This window comes from Globicephala melas, chromosome 11 (assembly GCF_963455315.2).
Source record: "Globicephala melas chromosome 11, mGloMel1.2, whole genome shotgun sequence".
In the NCBI taxonomy this organism is placed as follows: Eukaryota; Metazoa; Chordata; class Mammalia; order Artiodactyla; family Delphinidae; genus Globicephala; species Globicephala melas.
Window position 1 is genome coordinate 5,803,769 of NC_083324.2, and position 14,770 is coordinate 5,818,538.

The following is a 14,770-nucleotide window of genomic DNA, read 5'->3' on the forward strand; positions in this document are numbered from 1 at the left end:
TGAGAAATGGACAGAAAGTCTCAGAGGGACTGAATCCTAGTTCCTAACCCTGAGGCCTGGTTCCTGCAGCTCTTCCTTTAATCCTATAAGCAGTTCCAGTAACATTCCAGCTACATAAGCCGGGAAAGTTCCTCTTTGTTAAGGTTGGTTAGGATTAGGTCTTTGACACTTACAACTAAGAGTTCTGAATAATGCAGGGGCCCTTCTTAATCTGGGAATCACACCATTACTAAGTTCTTCAGTGATTAATGGCTTCCCAACTGTCTGTTAATGAAAGCCACTTAACTTTTATACCAACTTTTTGTTAGCGGCATATCATGTCAATGTATATGTCAAGAAAGAAATGCTGGAACTTTAGAGTGGGAAAAAATGCTTGTGTTAAAAAAAAAGAATTATATTAATAGACTTCTGCACATTTAGCATTTCTCAGCACATGGGGAAACATTCATTACTGAGTATATTTACTGACTCAGGAGTTTGAAGCACAAAAATTCTAATCCACATCTTATTTTAACACCACTGTTCATCTACCTTGTGAAACAAAAGACGCCAAGAACCACAATGGGGAAGAATAAAAGAAAAGCTTCCATTCATAGGAGTGCTTGATTTTTCCTGTCCATATGTTTAGGTTCTGCTTCTTCCCCTCCAGAGTTGAACATCATAGAGATGCTGGCAGGTACTAACATGCTCCCTTTTAATTATACCACCAAATTGCTGCAATAACTGATTGCCAGTTAAATAATTATAATCAAGTGGCCATTGTGCATAACAATCATTTAATGACTGCCATCCCAAAACACTATAATAAAGAGAGCTTTAATGAAGAAATCTGGAAAGGGGCCAGGGTTTTATGGTGGTTTGCTTAAAGGGAAAGACAGCCATAATCTGTATTTAAGATTAAAAGAAGCCTTTAATCCAGATGCTCGACATTAAACAAGGGAGTGGAGTCATGTTTTGATCAAAAGTTACTGCATGCATAAAAGAAGTAATGTAAATGTTCTTTTAGGAATTAAAAAAAAAGCCTCCAGTAAATTATATAAAGGAAGTGTTCGTAACCATTTGCTTTGGAAAAAAATGAAAAGGAAGAACATCTGATTTTCATTTTGGACAAGAATACTTAGCTAAAATAAAATAAAAGGGAACAGGATTTTATTTGATTTCTATAATATCACTGAAAACAAGGGAGCTGCCATTCAAGCTACCTTGCACCAGTAATCATTCTCCTACTGACTCTATTTTTTACCCTCACTTTCCTAGGCCAGGCCTGAATCTTTGGGAGGTGTAATTACATTCTCACACAAAGTCCTAACTGAAATGGTTTTGATGATCTCAGCTCTAGCAAACAGTAGTTCTCATCTGAGGGGAAAAAAACAAAACAAAACAAAAATCTCACCACATAAAACTCAGATCAACTGGCAGCTACCGCCACTGCTGATGCATGGAATATTTGGCTAACAAATTAAGACTGCAATTCCTAGAATTGCAGCCATTTTCTACAAACTGCTATGTAGCCTGGCCAATGACAAACACCAGAGCCTCCAGATTTTGCCAGAGTGATTGCTGGGAGAAAACTAAAAGCAACATAAGTCCTCTCAAGGAAGAATAAGAGGGAAAAAGCAAAACCAAACCAAAATAGTTCCTAGAGATATAAATAGATATAGACCAGATATGGGCTCCAACAGCTTTCCTAATACCCCAGCATAAAAGAACAGGACCTGACCCTAGTTACGTGCCCACAGAACACCCCAGCCCTTAGGAAATCCTGATGATGGCTTGGGGCTATGGAAAGACCCTGAGAGTCTGAGGGAAACAAACCACACCTGGGATCATTCTTGTCCCAAGGTGAACATTCAGAATGGAAGAAAACTGCTCTGGAGCTCTTGAGGTGCCCCAGCCTGTCCAGGTTCTGGGGTGTGTGTGACAGAGACCGATGAACCAGGGTTAGGAAAATGTCCCCACTGGCCTGCCTGTCTGGGGTAGAGGACACAGGTCAGGACAGATTTCCTAAGACCATTTCAGCTTAAAATTGACCTAGGAGAAGGTGTAGGATTTCAATTATGACATCAGAACTTTCCCTGATATTCTAAGTTAAGGGTATTAACAAATTCTCCTTCAAGAAGTCCCCGATTTTGAACCCCCTTACACTGTTGGTGGGAATGTAAGTTGATGCAGCCACTACGGAAAACAGTATGGAGCTTCCTCAAAAAACTAAAAATAGAGTTGCCATATGACCCAGCAATCGCATTCCTGGGCACATACCTGGACAAAACTATAATTCAAAACGACACATGCACCCCAATGTTCACTGAAGCACTATTTACAATAACCAAGACATGGGAACAACCTAAACGTCCATCAACAGATGAATGGATAAAGAAGATGTGGTGCATATATACAATGGAATACTACTCAGCCATAAAAAGGAACAAAATGATGCCATTTGCAGCAACATGGATGGACTTAGAGAGTATCATACTAAGTGAAATAAGTCAGAAAGAGAAAGACAAATACCATATGATATCACTTATACATGGAATCTAAAATATGACACAAATAAACTTATCTATGAAAGAGACTCACAGACAGAGAACAGACTTGTAGTTGCCAAGGCGGAGGGGTGGTGTGGGAGGGATGGAGTGGGAGGATGGGGTGAGCAGATGCGAACTGTTATATATAGAATGGATAAGCAACAAGGTCCTACTGTACAGCACAGGGAACTATAGTCAATATCCTGTGATAAACCACAATGGAAAAGAATATGAAAAAGAATGTATATATACATATAACTGAATCACTTTGCTGTAGAGCAGAAAGTAACACCACACTGTAAATCAACTATACTTCAATAAAATAAATAAATAAATAAAATTGAAGAGAAAGAAGTCCCCGATTCTTAGTCTGCGTTAGAGGAGTTCCCTCAGCCGCCCAGCTCCTCCCAAGATGCTCACAGGTCTGGCCGCCTCCTCTACATTCAGGTCTCAGTTCGGAAGCCGCCTTCTCACAGGGACCGCCACCAACCCACCAGTCTAAGTTGTCTAACTCCTGACCTCTATTCTCTCCACTTCCCTCCCCACCCCAATTCATTCTAATCCAATACCCTGTTTTGTTTTCAGCTTTGTGCTCATCATTAGCTGAAGGTTTCTTTTTCCGCTTGCTTGTGGAACTAAGATGTAAGCTCCTGCAAAACATGGAGCCTTGTGTGCCTTGACTACCACTGTAACCCCAGAGCTTGGAAGGGGCCCAGCACTCAAATGAACATGCTGTCTCCTCCACAGCCTTGCACACAGGCTGCCACTTCCCAGGCACTCAGCCAGCTGCAGCTGAACTGCACTGCACTGAATTCAACCAAAGGGCAGATAACTAGGGCACAGATAAAAATCTAGCCTTGGCCACTGCCTTGCCGTATCAGATGTATAATGAAGGGCTCATAACTGGGACCTGTGCTTATCAAGGACTTCATAGGACCAAAAAGGCAGTGGACATGAGCGTGAACACATGTAAACATATTTAGGGCTCACCAATATTTCCGGGTTCAAAAGAAGTGCGAGGAGACACAAATGTCTAAATCACAGCACAGAACAGCTGATCAGCACACTGTGAAACCGGGGCCAAGTTTACATTTAAAACAAAGTCTTGATTTAAATTTATATATATATGCCAGTCAGGTTCAGAGAGAAGGAGAGTGGGAACTGGAGGCAGAATTCACCATTTTCTGAACTTGAATAGCACCATAAACTACACTGTACCACACAGCACTTAGCAATGATCCTATCTTAAATTTACTCTCATTCTTTCAAATGTGTTAGTCTTATTCCTTCCACTACAGGTAAGAAATTGGATCTTATATTTTTCCAGTATGTTAGCACTCCTAGCCTAATTTGTGGAGAATTAACTTTGAAGGTTACCAGACTCAGAACTGAATTCCAAGGTCTTCTACCAGTTCTAAGACATTTGGCAAATTATTTATCCTCTCTTAACCTTAATTTCCATATCTTTTAAGTAGTGATATTGATACCCATCCCACAAAGGGTTGCTATGAGAAATAAATGGGATTATTTGCAAAAAAAAAAAAAAGTCCTACTGATGTACTTAACAGAAAGTAGGTATTCAAAAAATTAAAATTTCCATTTGGGTAGATGGTAGAAGCTCAAAATACACTAAATAGGTGGCAACCAAACTGGGGTGGAAAGCACGCCAGGAAACAAGTACATGAAGAGTGGCAGGAAAAAACAAGTCAGCGATCGGAAGACACAAAACATGGCCCACACTGCCATGGCGTTTTGTTATCATTCCCCACATAAGCAGGATCTGCAAATATTCCTATTTTATGGCTTGACCACAGTGACACGTGGCAATCAGAGCTGAGTATCAATCAGAAAGTCACCGAATATGAGAAATCATTGGTTAAGAGCCAAAAGAAAGTAATAGGAAAGTATGTTCCTGAGAACAGTATTTACTTTATTTATTTATTTTATTATTTATTTATTTATTGCTGTGCCGCAGCTTGCGGGACCTTAGCTCCCTGACCAGGGTTTGAACCCAGGGCCATGGCAGTAAAAGTGCCAAGTCCTCACCACTGGACTGCCAAGGGAACTCCCAAACAGTATTTACTTTAAATCTATATAGTATCAGAGAATTCATGGCAGGATTCCAATTTTAAAAACACTGGCATTCCTTGATCTTATCAAGAAACGCAAGTCATCATGAAAAACTCTTGTGTTCACATCACTCCATTCCAAGGCTCCGACACAAACACTGGAGCTGCTGGACCCATCACAAAGTCTAGGGTGAAAAATCAGTCAAAGAAAGCAGTAAACTGGCTGTTTTTAATAATCTTGGGGGACAGATATTTACGAAAAAAAAAGAAGACAAGGCCACCTGCTAGGGGTCCATCATACCATTTAGCTCTTGGAAATAAGAGAAACATTAGCAACAACAACAAAAAGGAAAAGTAACTGTAGTGGACAGCTATCACTCTGCCTACTCAGACTGTGGCATCTTTATCCCTGTGAAAAATCATACCAGTTTTCTAATTTCTTACCAATGTCTCCCTGACTCTCAGGGCATGTGATTTAGGTGGGTCATTCACCCCATGTAACACTGGTGATGGGAACACATCCCAGATCTGACCAGTGAGAGTTACCCCCTGCCCCACCACTGTGACTGAGCCGTCAGTGACCAGTAAAGCAGGACACGAGCCAGCGCCCCTGGGAACAAGGCTCCCTTTCCATGGGAGTCGCTAAGCCCGGGGCTCCCAGTGCCAACTTGGTCTCATGAGGAGACAGCCTGCCTCAGAACAAAGCAATGCAGAAAACAGCCAGGCAAAGGAAAGAAGGCAGAAAGGTCACTATTGACATTTTTTGAAAACTTGGATCTAGTAGTGCCTAAGGCTAGAACTATCCATGAATTTTTCAAGTTACTTGAACAAATAAATCCCCATGTTTGCTTAAATCTCTTTGAATTAGTGTCGAACTTTCAACCAAGAGAGTGTGACTGATACAGGAAGTAATCTTGTAGAGTTTAATCCTAAAGGACTTATCTAAAAAGGTAGCCTGTGAAGCACTTTTCTGAGTTCTCTTAAAAAAAAGTTAGAGTAGAACATGTGAGATGCTGGGGAACCACCAGCATTTCTTTCTTTCTTTTTTTTTAAAATTTTTTTTTTTTATTCATTTATTTTTGGCTGCGTTGGGTCTTCATTGCTGCGCGCGGGCTTTCTCTAGTTGTGGCGAGCTGGCGCTACTCTTTGTTGTGGTGAGCGGGCTTCTCATTTTGGTGGCTTCTCTCGTTGCGGAGCATGGGCTCTAGGCGCGCCGGCTTCAGTAGTTGTGGCTCGCAGGCTCAGTAGTTGTGGTGCACAGGTTTAGCTGCTCCGCGGCATGTGGGATCTTCCCAGACCAGGGCTGGAACCCATGTCCCTTGCATTGGCAGGCGGATTCTTAACCACTGCACCACCAGGCAAGTCCCCACCAGCATTTCTTGAGCCAGCAATTCCATTTAACCAAATACAAATGGAATATAAATGAGACACGTGCACTGTGAGGTCACTATGGACAGAAGGAGAACTTCTATTCTCTACGTCCCTGATCCTTCATCTTCACCTCCCATCAAACACATTCACTCATTGTTTCAAAAATGTTCTTAGTAAGCACCAAATATGTGTCAGGTATTATGCTAGGTACTGAGGATACAGAGATGATTAAGACATAGTTCTCATTCTCAGGAAGCTAATGAATAATTATGATCCAGGGTGACAAATGTGAGAAGGGACCCTTCAGGAAGGATGAGTATGCATTTGCCAGGTGGGGAAAACAAGAGCAAAGGGGCGGTGGGAAGCGTGGGAGGTCCAGGGCGGGAGGTAGGCTGGAGCCGGGCTGTAAGGGCGTCTGCGACTGCCTGTGAGGGGCTGACCTGATCCTGAAGCCAAACTGAGCCTCTGGAAGTCCCTGAGTAACTCTGTGTGCCACCAAAGGCCTGGTAACCTTTGTGGAGGGTGGACTGGACGGGACAGAGACTGAAGGCAGGACTTACTGGGGCCTGTGGTCATCAATGGGAAATGGCCATGGGGACTCTGGTGGAGAAAAGCTCAGACTGGAGTAGAAGGCAAGAGTCTACAATCCTAACTCAAAAAGCACTGAAAACCAATCCCATGTCGATGACTTGAGAAGAACTCTGGTCTAGGGCATTAGCTGCATCTTAAAGGACAAAGACTGAGAGTAATATGGGGAGAGGGTAATAAATGCCTGTGCCTTCTCAGACTCTGGGTCTCAGCTCCTCCATCCTGAGTTCTCTCCCTACCCTAAATCTGATCCACCCACAGAGCTCCGCTTCAGGGAAGGCCACTGCTCCATATCTGCTGGTAGCTTGTTGGGTGCCCCCTTGCCACGGATCCTACACTTGTATTTTAGACCTGATCACTCACGACACTTCTCCAAACCACAGCTTCCTCATCTTGAAAGTGGGAAGACTGTCATTTATCTCAGGATAACGATCAAAATAAGAAAAATTTCATAGAGCGCTCTGCACAGAACCTGGCATGTGATAAACACCCCGTACACAGAAGCTGCCACACTCCTGCAGGAGATGAAGTAGACTGCACTACGCACTACGAAGACACAAAGACATCCTCACGCCAAGCAGCAGCTTCTCACTTGCCAAGGATTTCCAGATCGTACAGTTAACAGAATGTCGCTCTAAGAACAAGGCAGAAGCCCTTTTGTGGTAGTTTAAGCACGTGGACTAACACAAGTGCACAACCTCTGAAGGCCCCTCAGAACTCCGCTCTGGCTGCTGTGAATGGGGCTGGAGGAGACGGGTGTCGGTGCTCCTGGAGGTGGAAACGCAGCTCTCAGCCAGCACTTCCACGGGCGAGATGGTCAAATGTATCACAGTTCCTTGTCAAGAGTGTGGGAACGGCCAGGGAGTGTTTTGTGACTGAAGGGAGAAACTCCAGACTAACAGATAGGCTTGTTGGCAGTATGGCTCTGCCTTATCCTTGAAGCTGAATCCAGAGACACCTTGTTCACAGAATCTCCTACTACCTTCTTCAACTGGGTCCTCTGCCGACAAGTCAGGACTCGGTTTCCAATGCGCCTGACTTCATGGTTCGTGCAAACAGCAAATTCAGTAAGAGATGAGCGAGCCATAATGCAAAAGCCCAACAAGACTGGGCAGCTGTGCACTGCTTCTGCATTTCCACCCTCAACCCACGCACACAGAGCCTTGAGTGCCAGGGGGCAAAGCTGCAGAGTTTGCAAACACTAGAAAAATATATTAGGTCCACTTAAGGCAGGGGTCCCAAACCTATTTTAGACCAAAGATATCTCTTGAGAATTTAATGACACAAATCCTTCCCCCATAAAACACACACATGCAACCTTTTATATACAACCCCTGGGGGTTCAGGAACCATCCCCACCCCACCCCCTAAGCCCATTTTAGCCCAAGAGGAATTTAGAAGAACCAGTTCATAGGTCTTGAAAGAATGAGGTAGGAGAGTCCAGAGTTCCTCTTCTCGGGGCTCAGTTTTCTCCGTGACATAGTTCGTTGCCGTGAATGCCACCTCTTCATAGGGAGAGGGCTAATGAATGATGTGACACTCAGAGCCCGAACATTTATCTGTCTGCAGTGCCCACCTCTTAGTGACTGTGGAAAACCTTGGAATCTTAGTGGTTTCCAAGGTGCTGAGTAGATAAAAGTCAAAGCGGATGCTCTGGGGGGGGGGGGTCTGTGGTGCAGAGGGGGGCAAGTGTGGTCTAGGCCCTGGAGAAAGATGCCAGGTTCCCCGGGAAGCAGCAAGGAAGCCTGTTCTCCCCTCAGCTCCCCTCTGTCCTTCCACTCTCATTCCTCACTTATGCAGAGGCTGCAGATTCCTAGGGTGATCTGTACCAAATCCAGATGGTTAAAAATAATTCACTAAATACCTTCCTAGATAAATTGAAATCCAAGATCTTTTTGAGTCCTGTCCAGCCATCCCTCAAAGGGCGAGCCGGGCTGAAAGTCATGTTCTTTTCTAGCTGAATCCCTGAGTCAGACTCCTGCCTGTCAATCTTCTGATGTCACAAGTCAAACTGTGCCATCCAGGGCTGAGTAAGCACCTTCCGGAAACAGAAACTCAACTGTAAGAACACACGTATTCCAAACAGAAAACAACTCTGCCCGGTTTCTAACTCAGCTACTGTATATACATTTAGCCATGACACTGGGAGGGGAACTTCTTCAAAACAGAAGTCAAAGGCGAAAAGAATAAATAACAGTAATGTACCAGTCACTATCTTTGGCAAGACATATAAAATGGTAAACAAGACATTACAAAGTCTTTGCCCTTATGGGGATTGTATCTGAATGAGGGCTGGAGTGGGAGACAGAAAATAAACAGAAATTTCAGATAGTGATAAATGCCATTTAGAAAATAAAACAGCGTAAAGGGATAAAGAATGCTTGAGGAACTATTTTTATATACAAATAAAAATACACAGATGAGGAAATGGGGATAACAGAAGTTAGGTAAATCGTTCAAGGCTTCATAGCTAGTAAGTAGTGAATTTAAACTCAGGTCTTTCTGATTCCTCCGTTGTTCGTAACTACTACCCTATGCTATCTCTATAGCATCCAGAGAAACCAAAGAATCTGCAGAATAGATAAGGTGAGACACCACCTTTATTTTGTAAAAGTCCCTCCTTTTGGGACATTAGCAAAATTCTGAGATCTATGAACTCATACGAGTGTGCTACAGGTACCATTTTGATGCTAATGCAACTAACAGTTGAGTTTCTATACATGATATTTAACATACTTTAAACCTCAGAGCCACCCTCTGAGATGGGAACTACCATTCCTATATTTCATAAAAGGACACAAAGGCTCAGAGAGTATAACCTGTTGAAAAATCATAGAGCTTGTAAGTGTGGAAGCTGCAATCCAGGCCTCATGCCTCTGAGTACATTGCTTTTTCCATTACACCATGCTGCCTTCCAGAAGACTCCCCAGGGAGCTACATTTTTCTCCCACTGGGAGACAGGGCAGTAACTATCTTGGCAGTGCAGACAGAAAGGAGTGACTGTTCTGCGTCTCCGCCAAGCAAGTATTCATGCCCTTTGCAATATGACTTGGACACAACACCCACCCAAGCTCTAGGAGCTAAGCATTCTAAAATTTGCTGAAGAATTTTTTCACCTTCTCCGTATGGGGTCCAAAATTAAAAGGGGAAAAGCACATTTATGTCTCATTCAGAATTCAAAAAGTAATAAATCCTTCAAGGCCCTGGCAAGTTTCTCTAATCCACTGTAATCATGTTTCCTTGTATAACAAGTCTTGTGATGTCTGAAGCAGCGTCTCACTATAGTAACGGCAGCCTGAATCTTGGAGTTCTTCTTCTCAGGTCTGGGGGATTATTCCATTTTCCACATTAGGAATAAGCCGCAGACTTTAGGTTCTAAAACGGAGCCAGAAATGCTGACTAGAATCCAGATGCCCTAAATGCAATTAGAACTAAATTTTACTGCCTTCTGTGAAAGACACAAATGAAAAGAATGTAGCAACTTCTAGAATACTGGTCCAGAAAGCAAAGCTATGAATAGAGCCAACACAGGTTCTTATGCGCTTAGAGGCTCCTTAAAACTACCTGGAGACTTTCCAGATCTCCCCTGCTTCATATCCTTGGCTTTCTAACTTTTACAAAAGCCAAACATACTAGGGATGGAGGATGTACTACAGACTCATCCTAATAAACCATGTTTTCATGGAGATAGCCTTTTACTTTTCTTAAATTTATTTTTTAAAACTTTTTGTTGGAGTATAAGTTGATTTACAACGTTGTGTTAGTTTCTGCTGTACAGCAAAGTGAGTCAGAGGTAGGCTTTTACGTTAAAAAAAAATAGGTTTTCAGAAATTGATTTGATAAAAAATGATTTACCCCGATGGTCAATTACTTCTGTTATTAAAAGAAATACATTTGGGACTTCCCTGGTGGTCCAGTGGTTGAGAATCCGCCTTCCAGTGCAAGGGATGGGGTTCAATCCCTGGTCCCGGAAGATGCCACATGCCACGGAGCAAATAAGCCTGAGCGCCACAACTTCTGAAGGCCGCGCGCCTAGAGTCCGTGAGCCACAACAAGAGAAGCCACCGCAATGAGAAGCCCGCGCACCACAACAAAGAGCGGCCCCCACTCACCACAACTAGAGAAAGCCCACGTGCAGCAACAAAGATCCAATGCAGCCATAAATAACTAAATAAGTTAATTAATTAATTTAAAAAAAGAAATACATTTATTAAATTCTTTAATGGAAATGACACCCTCATTATACCATTTAACATGAGCAGTGTGAAACAGTATAAATATATATGTCTCACTTCAAATTGCGATTGTTAATTATAATGATGATGATGATGACAGTTGTCCCATTTTTGAGTGCCTACTCTGTGCCAGGAACTGTGTTAAGTGCTGTAAATACATCATTTATTTAATTCTCAGAATTCCCCAACAAAGTTGTTATTATTTCCTTTTTACAATAAAGGGGCTACGTCTCAGGAAGATTCCACCTCTTGCCCAGGGTTACAGAGCTAGTTAGTGGTGAGCTAGAATGTGTATACAGGGGATCAGACTGCAGAACCTATTCTGGCATGAAAGGTAAAAGCCCTCTCCCCACTGCAGAAGAGCCATTGCTTCTAGCTACTGTCATCAAATCTTCCTGAACTAAACTTGATTTTCATAGAAATAACTTTCTTTTTGCATTTTTTCACTTGGGGGATATTTACTTAAATGGTATAATTACAACAGTAAGTCCATCTGGCATTCCCAGGTCTGGCAAGAAACACGAATGACTCTTGGAAAGTGTATGCCTCAACTGGTGGAAGCAGAAATGTGCAGGTGTCCTAGAAACCAGCCTGCTGGCTGGCAGCATCCAGCCTCCCACGGGCACCAGATCCTGCTGTAACAAGGGAGTGCAGAGTTAATCAGTCAGGAGGGGCAATGGAGGGAAAGCCGGTTAGGGAAGCTTTATTGAATATGCTTTATTTTTCACAAGCATATTATGCCTCTTGCTACTTCAATCACTGAATCACCCCTCTCCTGATGGACTCAGGTTTGCAGCAGACACCTTTAGCTCTGTTTGCCCAGCACCTCCTGTCTCCTGGTGATGGCGAATACCTTCTAATGCGAACTGCTCCTTTCCCTCATGCCAACCATGTTCCTTTACAGACCCTGCCTCTCTGGTCCAACTTGACTGACCCCAAAATAAGCAAGAGGCGCAAGCTGGGCCCTGAGTTTTGAACTTGGGTCATGGGCCAGTCCACATCAGGTGAATGAAGCCATGAATTAGGAGGAGCTGCCAGCAGCCATGCTTCCTGCCTTGTGGAAGAAGCCTGTCTCCAGGGGAGAACACCTGTTCCTCCTAAACTGCAGCTTTCCCCCAAGGTTTGCTTGATCTACCTTTCTTTTAATTGTGTTCAAGGCTCCATTATTTCCATTTGCCTCTGATAATTCAAGTTGGGTGTGTGTCACTTGAAACCAAAAGCGTTCTGAATAATTCAGAAATGGTACCAGCAATGGAGAGTTGAAGGCAACCAAGTCTAAATACAGAAAAGGATGAGAAATACTCCACCCGGGGTGGAAAATTTTACCCACAATTGCTGTTACAAGGTGGTAAAAACAATTGGTTTAACAAGGCTGAAGGTTTAGGGGACTTAGGGAAGCATCCAATTATTGGAGACACTGTCTATTTCTTGCAACATTACAAAAGGGGCAGAAAGAGACGCTTCAGTGCAAGCTGGCCCTTCCAGAAGCAGATAAGGACAGCCGAACTGGTATATAACACCTTAAAAGGAGGCCTCTTCTGCTTCTGGTGGGCAGTCTGAGTCCTTTTGAACTGCAAAGTCTGCATTTTCTGCTGCAAACTGAAGCCAGTGGTTGTTAGGGAGATGGTGAGAGTCTCATAAATGGGCAGAAGTCGACAGGGGCGGGGGACGGGGAGCCAGGAGGGCCCTTAGCAATGGCAAAGGGAAGGCCCTAGTCTCAGATGCAGACTGAGGGCAGGGGACCTTCCAGGGCCCCAGCAGATGTCTTAAAGTGAGTTCCTAGAAGGATGAGCAGAGACTCTTAAACCGTTCCTAGAGGCATTTCTAGTTAGAAAAGGAAACCATGAGGGCTGAGTAGGTTTAACACCTGGACTCCTCAAGTTATTTGGGGCTGTCTCTTTGGATTCAGATTCCACATCTTAGAACAAGAGCATCGGATGAGATGATTTCCAAAATGTCCCCTTGGTAGAAATGTTTTGTTTCTTGGTGATTAAATATAGTATAAAGCTTTATTATTTTCTTAAAACCACTGAGGAAAATTCTCCTCATTCTAAGCATTAAACTGAAGAGCAAATGTGGGGCAAGAGAGATTAAACACTTCCTTGTGGTCTTTGTTCAATTCACTGTGGGATCTCAGACCACAGACTTGATTTCCTCACCTGCAGACGGGGATTCTGGATGCCTGTCTTCACAAGGCAGGGAGAAGGGAAAAGTGAACGCCTTTGACTTCTCTTCAGAAAATATTCTGTGGAAATCCTAAACAGGATTAGGGCAAAGCTCTCTCTGAAATCAAAGGTTAGCTCCAAAATGACTTTATTTGGGGCTTTTCGGCCCAGTGATGCCATTTCTGACCCCAATCACTGCTCCCTGTGGTTCTCATGTGTCTGGAGAGAACATATTTCCTAATGGACACAGAACAGGCCTTGGTGGAAACACCAGTGCTGGCTCATCTCTGGCATTTCTGACCTTCCCTTTTAGCATCCGACTCCACCTGCCCGGGACTGACTCCCTAGGATCCCTGGCTTCATCTTCCCTGAAGATCTTACTCATAGCCAAACTTGAAAAATACTGACTAACCATGATAAATTCCTTTCATCCTCTCTTCCTGGGTGTGTAACTGCATCAACACCCAAAGAGATAGCTTACTAATGGTGGTGCTGTATGTACTGTGAATATGACAGTTGCCAAAAAAATTGGGGACGCTGGTCATGCCAGGTGGCTATCAAAACATACTCCCTCATTGGCTCCATACACAGGGACTGAACCAGGGTCTGGACTCACTGGCATCATCTCTGTGATGCCTGTCTGCCCTTATTACAGCACTTTATAAGAATAATTATTACCTCACTGTACAGAAATGATTTGTTAAATTTTATGTTTGTAGCTAGAATAATATTTTTGGAAAGACTTTGACTTATTCATCTTTCTATTGTTTGTTTTGTACAAAGAGAGAATTCATTAGATTTTTGTAGAATGAATTAATGAATTATGTGAAGCCATTCAGGGTAGAGGGAAGCCCTGATCTTGAACTAGACCATGGCTGGCAAAGACACACACTCGTGCTTGCCCATGGGAGATGTTACTGCTAAGCCATGAACCTCTCTCATCACGTCTGAACCAGGCCTGAGACCCCTTCTCAACGGTTTCCCAGGCAGCAACCTTCCCTGAATAAGCTGGCTGATTAGCACTCGTGATGTATATAGATGAACGATACCCGAGGACAAGAGGGTGGGCGGCTGATGTACGATGCAGCCACACCAACAGTGAGATGTGTGCAAGAATGCTTAGATAGCGCTTACACTGTTCCTTTAAAATTCAGCATGCCACCTTAAAGCAATGCAAAAAGAACTGCTTAACTCAGTGAGCAAACAACTGATCCACTCAATTTGGTAGCACTGCAGCTGCCTCATTTTTAACTAATAACTGCTGCTTTAAGTGAGACAGTCTGTCCTGGGATGGCTCGGAGCCGGGGAGCTGAGCTGTATAACTGGTGGTAAGTTAAATCTCTGCGTGACTTCAGACATGTGACAGGCAGCACGGTGCAGTGGTTAAGACCACAAGCCTCAGAGTTCCTAACTCACAGAGCTGTTGTAAGGATGTGATATATTAATGTAGATAAAGTGCTTAGAACAGTGTCTAGCACATAAGCACCAAAAAAGGAAGCATCAGCTACTATTATTATGTGTGGCCTGGCTAAAGCTTACCACACAACTAGTAAAGTAGCCATTATTGATTAAATAAGGCTTGGCCTATGTTGTCACTCTTGTTTGCAATTCAATGTTTCATTATTGACTGATGGTTCTTGCCTTGGTAACGGCTATTAGAACAGGCCTGGCAGGCTGACGAATTGTGCCTGCATTTTCTTTTCTTCCCCCAAAGCCAATCACCCTGGCTATTATCAGACAACTAAAACTAGGTAGTCCAAGAGCCATGGAGTTACACTTCACATTCAACTTTGGAAGCTTTCCTTAGTTTAAGT

At 43.4% G+C, this 14,770-nt stretch overlaps 1 protein-coding gene and 1 non-coding gene across 12 annotated transcripts in view; both read right to left on the bottom strand.

The window, feature by feature from the left end:
- The window catches only part of ATG7 (autophagy related 7), a 328,672-nt gene that overhangs the window by 81,795 nt on the left and 232,107 nt on the right, over nt 1-14,770 (bottom strand). The window lies entirely within an intron of this gene.
- TRNAK-UUU (transfer RNA lysine (anticodon UUU)) lies at nt 4,519-4,592 on the bottom strand. The gene has a single exon. It is a non-coding gene; the product is annotated as a tRNA-Lys (tRNA).